Here is a 5,909-nt window from a genome sequence, read left to right on the forward strand (position 1 = left end):
AAGTATATATATTCTTGTCCAGTATCGGGGTCGAGTCCCCATTAATACCCAGAAAAGTGTAAGGCAGATTCGACCCCCAAAGCCCTGTCTTAGCGGCGCCTCCATAAGGTTGCAATATACAAATTTCAGCTTCTTAGCTCTTACAGTTTGGGCTATACGTTAAATATCAGACAGTCAATCAGTTAGTCAGGATAAATAGTTTTATATATAGAGATAAAATACATACATACAGACGTACGCGCCCCACAAAATGTATACTTTGTGCAGCAATTGTTGTTCTTCTTCGCCCCACACTTGAGCATTGCTAGATTGACTCTAGCAGTTGGTTCCCTATATAAAAAATAATAAAGTAATACTCATTTAAAGACACGTTAATGATTTGGGAACTTTTAATTTTCTATGCTGTATCAGGAAAATTTAAGCATTGTTACAAAATTATTTAAAATAGTTACAAAGTAGCTATTGGTGTAAGAAAAACTTTAAGTCATATGCGTTGCCTTGGTACCAAAATATTATGAAATTTATTATGTCATTATAAACCCATGTAGTGTTATTCTAAAATGATACAATAGAAATTATAAATTTTTTTTAGAAGCTTTGTTAAATATTCTTACTCTTTTTTTTCTGGTTCGGGCTTGGTGATGCTTTTTTTTTCATTTAAAAATGGCAGTCTGGAAAAGGAACATATATTATTAAAAGTGAAAGTAAAGTTTTATTTACAAATAATTACTCTGCTTGTTGATGCGCAAAGACTGTTTCATGGCCATACTGTGCCTTAAAATCACCCAAAACAGTTATTCTAGCTTTCCTGCATCCGTGATTACAGTTGCAGCAGAAAAAGTTGCATTTGCCTACCCCACAACAGGGCGTCGGACTTGTCAGATCATTACAGACTTTAGCTTGACACTCATCTTTGTTCAAAAAGTGAACTTGGCTGCCTCCAGCGACATCCGCACAAGTCGTATTGTGACTATTTTTTAGAAAATAAGTCATAGAGGTTGAGCGACAGCATGCACCATTCGCCTGCCACATATACAGCGAAAAAGAATATAAAATTAATAATTGCCACGTACACCACATTGTAGATGTATAGAGCAGCACTGAAGTGCACTGTAAAGCTTCGAAAAGTGTTTTACAAATGCCATTTGATCTACGGAAAAAAGTAACATATTTTTTGTTATGTGACAAGGAAATAATTAAATTAGTTATATATAGCGAATATGAAATTTATGTGTAACGAACTAATTATACCTATCCAAAGTATACGAGAGTAGTACCCGTGTCACCAAATTTTTCAAGTGATGACCTTTTACGAAGATCGACAAGAACGAGATGGACTGTGAACGGGCGTTGCTTTTGCCCTTGAGGCTTTTAGCATATACTTCTACTAGTTTAAAGTGTCAACGGCCTAGAACAATATTATAATATTCAAAAAAAGATATTTGCAGCAACAAGTTTTTTATCTACTTTCCGTTGGACCCGGTTATAAGAAGGGTGAGGAAGATTGCATAACATGTTTAAAAACAACACGCTAATTTATTTTTCTTTATGTATTCGATGAAATCGGTCTTACATACTACTACGTCTAATAGGCCTTAAATTAGACTATTTATTAGAGTTCGACTAAAGGTTAACTTATTCCAATGCCAAGTTTCTAGCTGCTATAGAATCCGAAATCGACGCGTTCATGCAGATGCACACACGGAGTCGGAGATACTTTGTTCTAACTTTGAGAAGAATTTGCACAAAACCAATGTTAATAGTTTGGAATTCAATTTTAATCGATACCGTATATAAGGGCTTTTCAAACAACTTAATTGTTTTACTACATTCACAATCTCTTCATGTGGCGGCAAGCATCCTTGTTTACAGTAACAGCTAAAAATATTGCACAGTCCAGTTGCGCAAAAGTGCAAAAGTGTTTCAGGATTAGTTCTTGATTTGCGCAAACTGCTTTTCGAAAAGCAAAATTGTCGCCACATAGGGAAGACCCTACAAGCCTCTATTGTTCCGGATGGCATTCGGTATTTAGCTGCCATGGATGCATTGAAAAGAGTTGTAGTAGAAATAGCAAGACCGATATATAGCGCATTGCAGCAAGTCTTCCGGAAGTTTTACGGACACGAAATGATTTTGCACGTACGAGCTAATTAGTACAGCGAATTTTAACGATACCTGCTACAAATCAATTAAAGAGACTTTGTAGTGCATTTTTTCCTCTCGCTATCTCCCCCATTCCCATATCCAAATTCACAAACATCGAACCCAGAAAAGCTTAACTTTGTTATTATACCCTTGTTGAGAGTATTATAATTTTGTTATGAAATGTGTAACGCATAGAAGGCGTTGTATATTCTAGATGAGCATCAACAGTCGAGATGATATAGCCATATCCATCTGTCCGTCCGTCTATCAACATCAGGCCACTATATCATATAGTTGCTATGGGAAAGATCGGTGGAATAATGGGATCTTATAAGGCAAAACATTCTGTTTTCAAAGATATTTTAACAAACTCGGTATTTTGGAGCTTCACTTTGTTATTATACCCTTGTTGAGAGTATTATAATTTTGTTATGAAATGTGTAACGCATAGAAGGCGTTGTATATATTCTAGATGAGCATCAACAGTCGAGATGATATAGCCATGTCCGTCTGTCCGTCCGTCTATCAACATCAGGCCACTATATCATATAGTTGCTATGGGAAAGATCGGTGGAATAATGGGATCTTATAAGGCAAAACATTCTGTTTTCAAAGATATTTTAACAAACTCGGTATTTTGGAAGTGTCCGCAAGGGTATTAAATCTTATATCTACAATAATCTTAATTAGTGCCGAAAATATCCTTTCTTTCTCGTTTTATGTGGGTTAGGGAGGTGGGAAATTTCGACCTATGCCTAGGATATTTGATATTTTCACATGACATTTGACCAAAAATAATGTTGGCAGATTTAGATATACAGGTCAAAAAAAATTGTAGCCAGATTTAAAGGGCCAAACCTCATTAAAATCGGATGATATTTGACCGAGTTATGGGAGTGGAAAATTTCGACATACATATGTCTAAATAGGATAATAGCGGCCCCGCCCTTGCCCGTGTCACGTTTAAAATAAATACTCGCAAAGAATCACGTATTCATTTGGTTCTTATGTAGAGTTTCGAAACTAAATTGGATGCAAATCGGACAAAACTTAACTGTCAGCAAACAATTCTTAGAATCGCACCGAGGAACCTTTGATTGTCTTAACGTGTCCCTTCATCACATAAGCTATCAACAGTAAAAATTTGCGTTGATCACCATTGAGTCAGTCAGTCCGTCATTCAGGACAAACAGTTTATATATAGAGATAGTCGAAATCCCAAAATAAAACTAGCAATATAAAAACAAGTTTATTTATGAAAATTATTTGAGGTTAGGTAACTGCATTTGTAAGTATATCATTGTGTTCAGTGCATTGCCCCAACCGCATTCATTCGCGAATATCTGGTGGATCTAACACACATTCTCATACAAAATCAGCAGCCATTAGGCTAATGCAGCGCCAGCATCGCATTTTTCACTACCCGATATGTCCCATTTGTGTGGGTCTGCCAAGAGACTTGCTCCGCCCCTCTCTTGGCGGTCGAACGAGGGCGCAATAAAGGCGGGCGGGCAGGTAGTAAACATTGCGCCTATTAATTTATGACATAATAATTCTCAAAGCGCAAACAAAGCCGCTCGTAAAAAGTGAGCCCGGGCCAGACAATGGACCGCATTATGCACTTACGAGTATTTTGGAATAGGTATCCACATGAGCACATGCCCATTGGGGCAGATGGTGGGCAACTGGCGCTGAGCCCCCGATTGCAATTGCAAATCAGCGCGACAAAAGTTGAAAGACCAACAACTGACAAAAGGGAGGCCCCAAGTGGTTGGCTCGTACTTTGGTTTTTTTGTATTGTCTTTTTTTTTGTCACTTGGACCAAGTGTCCACATGCAGCTGTCAGAGATTGCCACTGTCGTGTTGGTCGAGTGGCAAATAAAATAAAATGAGACATTGGCTAGGCTAAATTATTTAATATCGCATTATCTGGCATCATAATTATCCACTGTGCGACACTGTGGGGCTGTGACTCACACCGTGGCTGGCCCCCGGTAAACGAAGGAAAGGCGCAATGTGCGACAACTATGAAAAATCACTTGCAATTTGGTTTATCAATTTGTGAAAATTATAAAAAATATGCATACGTTGAATATTTTGGCGAAATCATTTGTAACCCAACAGTCGCCCACGCTGCGATTGCGGCGATGTGGCAACGCCGTTCACAACGCCGCTGAGTGGCCCCCGCATCGCGTGGGTAGCTGCTGCCCAGGCGCCAAAAAAACCAAATCTGTAATCTGTTTATGCAACTGTTTATATACTCTTACTCTTTTGAAGGGCACACCAACTTTCCTGGCAGATGTGTGCTGAGGGGTGAGGCTTTTCATAATTATCGGGTTAGCTCTTGAAACGATTTTCAGTTTTAAGTTGAAGTTTGAGCTTAGACTGTAAAAGCAATATTATCTCTTTTCTCTCCCATTTTCGACCTCTAATTGTTATTCGAAATATGTTATCCAATCGTTCTAGCAATCTCGACATGACAGTAGCTTACAGTGTATCTTAAAGTCGTTTTCAATTGGTTTGATTTGCATTCTTGTTGCTGCTGCTGTTTTGCGGCCATTCGATACACTTGACGCCGTTCGTTGAAATTAAATATATACGGGTGCATATAGAAAATGCGTCGTGAGTCAAGTTTAGGATTTCTAGTTGCATCGTTTCGCTACAGCTACAGCTGCTTTCGGCGGCTTCCTCTCTGTCTACATTTCAGGAGAATACGAGGAAAAGTATTTGAACAGCACTTCTTGAGTTTGTTTGCAACGGCAGCAAACAAATATTCGTGATTCCTGATAAGCATCATTTGTTGGCCGCTGTGGTCCGAACTCTCTGCATTGGTTAACAAATGCCGCTAAAATGCGGAAAGCTAATCAAAAACGCGTTGCGACCACGACGCCGACGCCGCCGCTGCTGCTGCCACCGCTGTTGCCGGCTGGCCCCAAAAATCGATGGCAAAACGTTAAGTTCCAAGAGCCAAGTTCAATTGGCAAACAAATTCGCGTGAATGAGCCAACAGCAATAGCAACAGCAACAACTGTCGAGCATTGGCTGCTGGTATTTTTACTCGTACTTGCCGGGCAAATTTAGGCAAAACATTAACCGTTTTGTCCATTTCGTTTTGTTTCCTTTAGTTTTGTTTTGGTTTTTCCCTGTCCGCGATTCTGTCCCGCTGTCCGTGTGACTTATGTGCGACATTAGCGCGACGTTCTTTGCTTAATTACGTAAACTTTTTTTGGGTCTCCGCCTCAAGGCTTCCCTGCGCACATGCCACCCCCTCCCCGCTCCACATACCCCTGCCCACTGTCTCTTCTACTCACAGTTTGTTTGGTTTGCTGTTTGTTATGTGTACGACAAGTTCGTGTCTTAAGTCTTTCGTTTTGCGCCTTGTTCGGCTCTTGTCGCAGTGCCGTTTTACTGTTTTCTGTTATGTTCTGTGTTTGCAACAGGTTGTAAGTCGAAATTAAAGAATTTGTTAAGTTGATTTGTCCTCTGGCTTATCCCTACACTGGGTGGCATGCACAAAGGTCTAGTGTGAGGACAGTTGGTTACAGGGAGTCAAAAGAAGCTTTTCTCCGGTTCTTGGGACATTTTCTTGGCTACTCTAAGCCGGAATTGTTCTTATATATTAACAATGTGTCCTTAAAGCCTTTCAGACATGGCAGTGAATAGTTTCGGAAGTGCTTAAGAGACAGCTCCTCCAACGTAGTTGGGTGTCAATATCTGCCTCATGGCAACAACCTGTATTTGCCAACAATCCAGATATAAAATTG

The 5,909-nt window shown here is 39.6% G+C and overlaps 1 long non-coding RNA gene across 1 annotated transcript; it reads right to left on the reverse strand.

The window, feature by feature from the left end:
- Positions 1-371: 371 nt before the first annotated feature.
- On the reverse strand, positions 372-1,133 carry LOC135426277 (uncharacterized). The gene is made up of 3 exons (XR_010435884.1): positions 731-1,133; positions 615-671; positions 372-555 (listed from the first exon to the last, which is right to left on the reverse strand). It is a non-coding gene; the product is annotated as an uncharacterized LOC135426277 (long non-coding RNA).
- Positions 1,134-5,909: the final 4,776 nt, after the last annotated feature.

Source organism: Drosophila montana, unplaced genomic scaffold (genome assembly GCF_035044405.1).
Source record: "Drosophila montana isolate Dmon_TW-CO22-7 unplaced genomic scaffold, ASM3504440v1 contig_1_1, whole genome shotgun sequence".
In the NCBI taxonomy this organism is placed as follows: domain Eukaryota; kingdom Metazoa; phylum Arthropoda; class Insecta; order Diptera; family Drosophilidae; genus Drosophila; species Drosophila montana.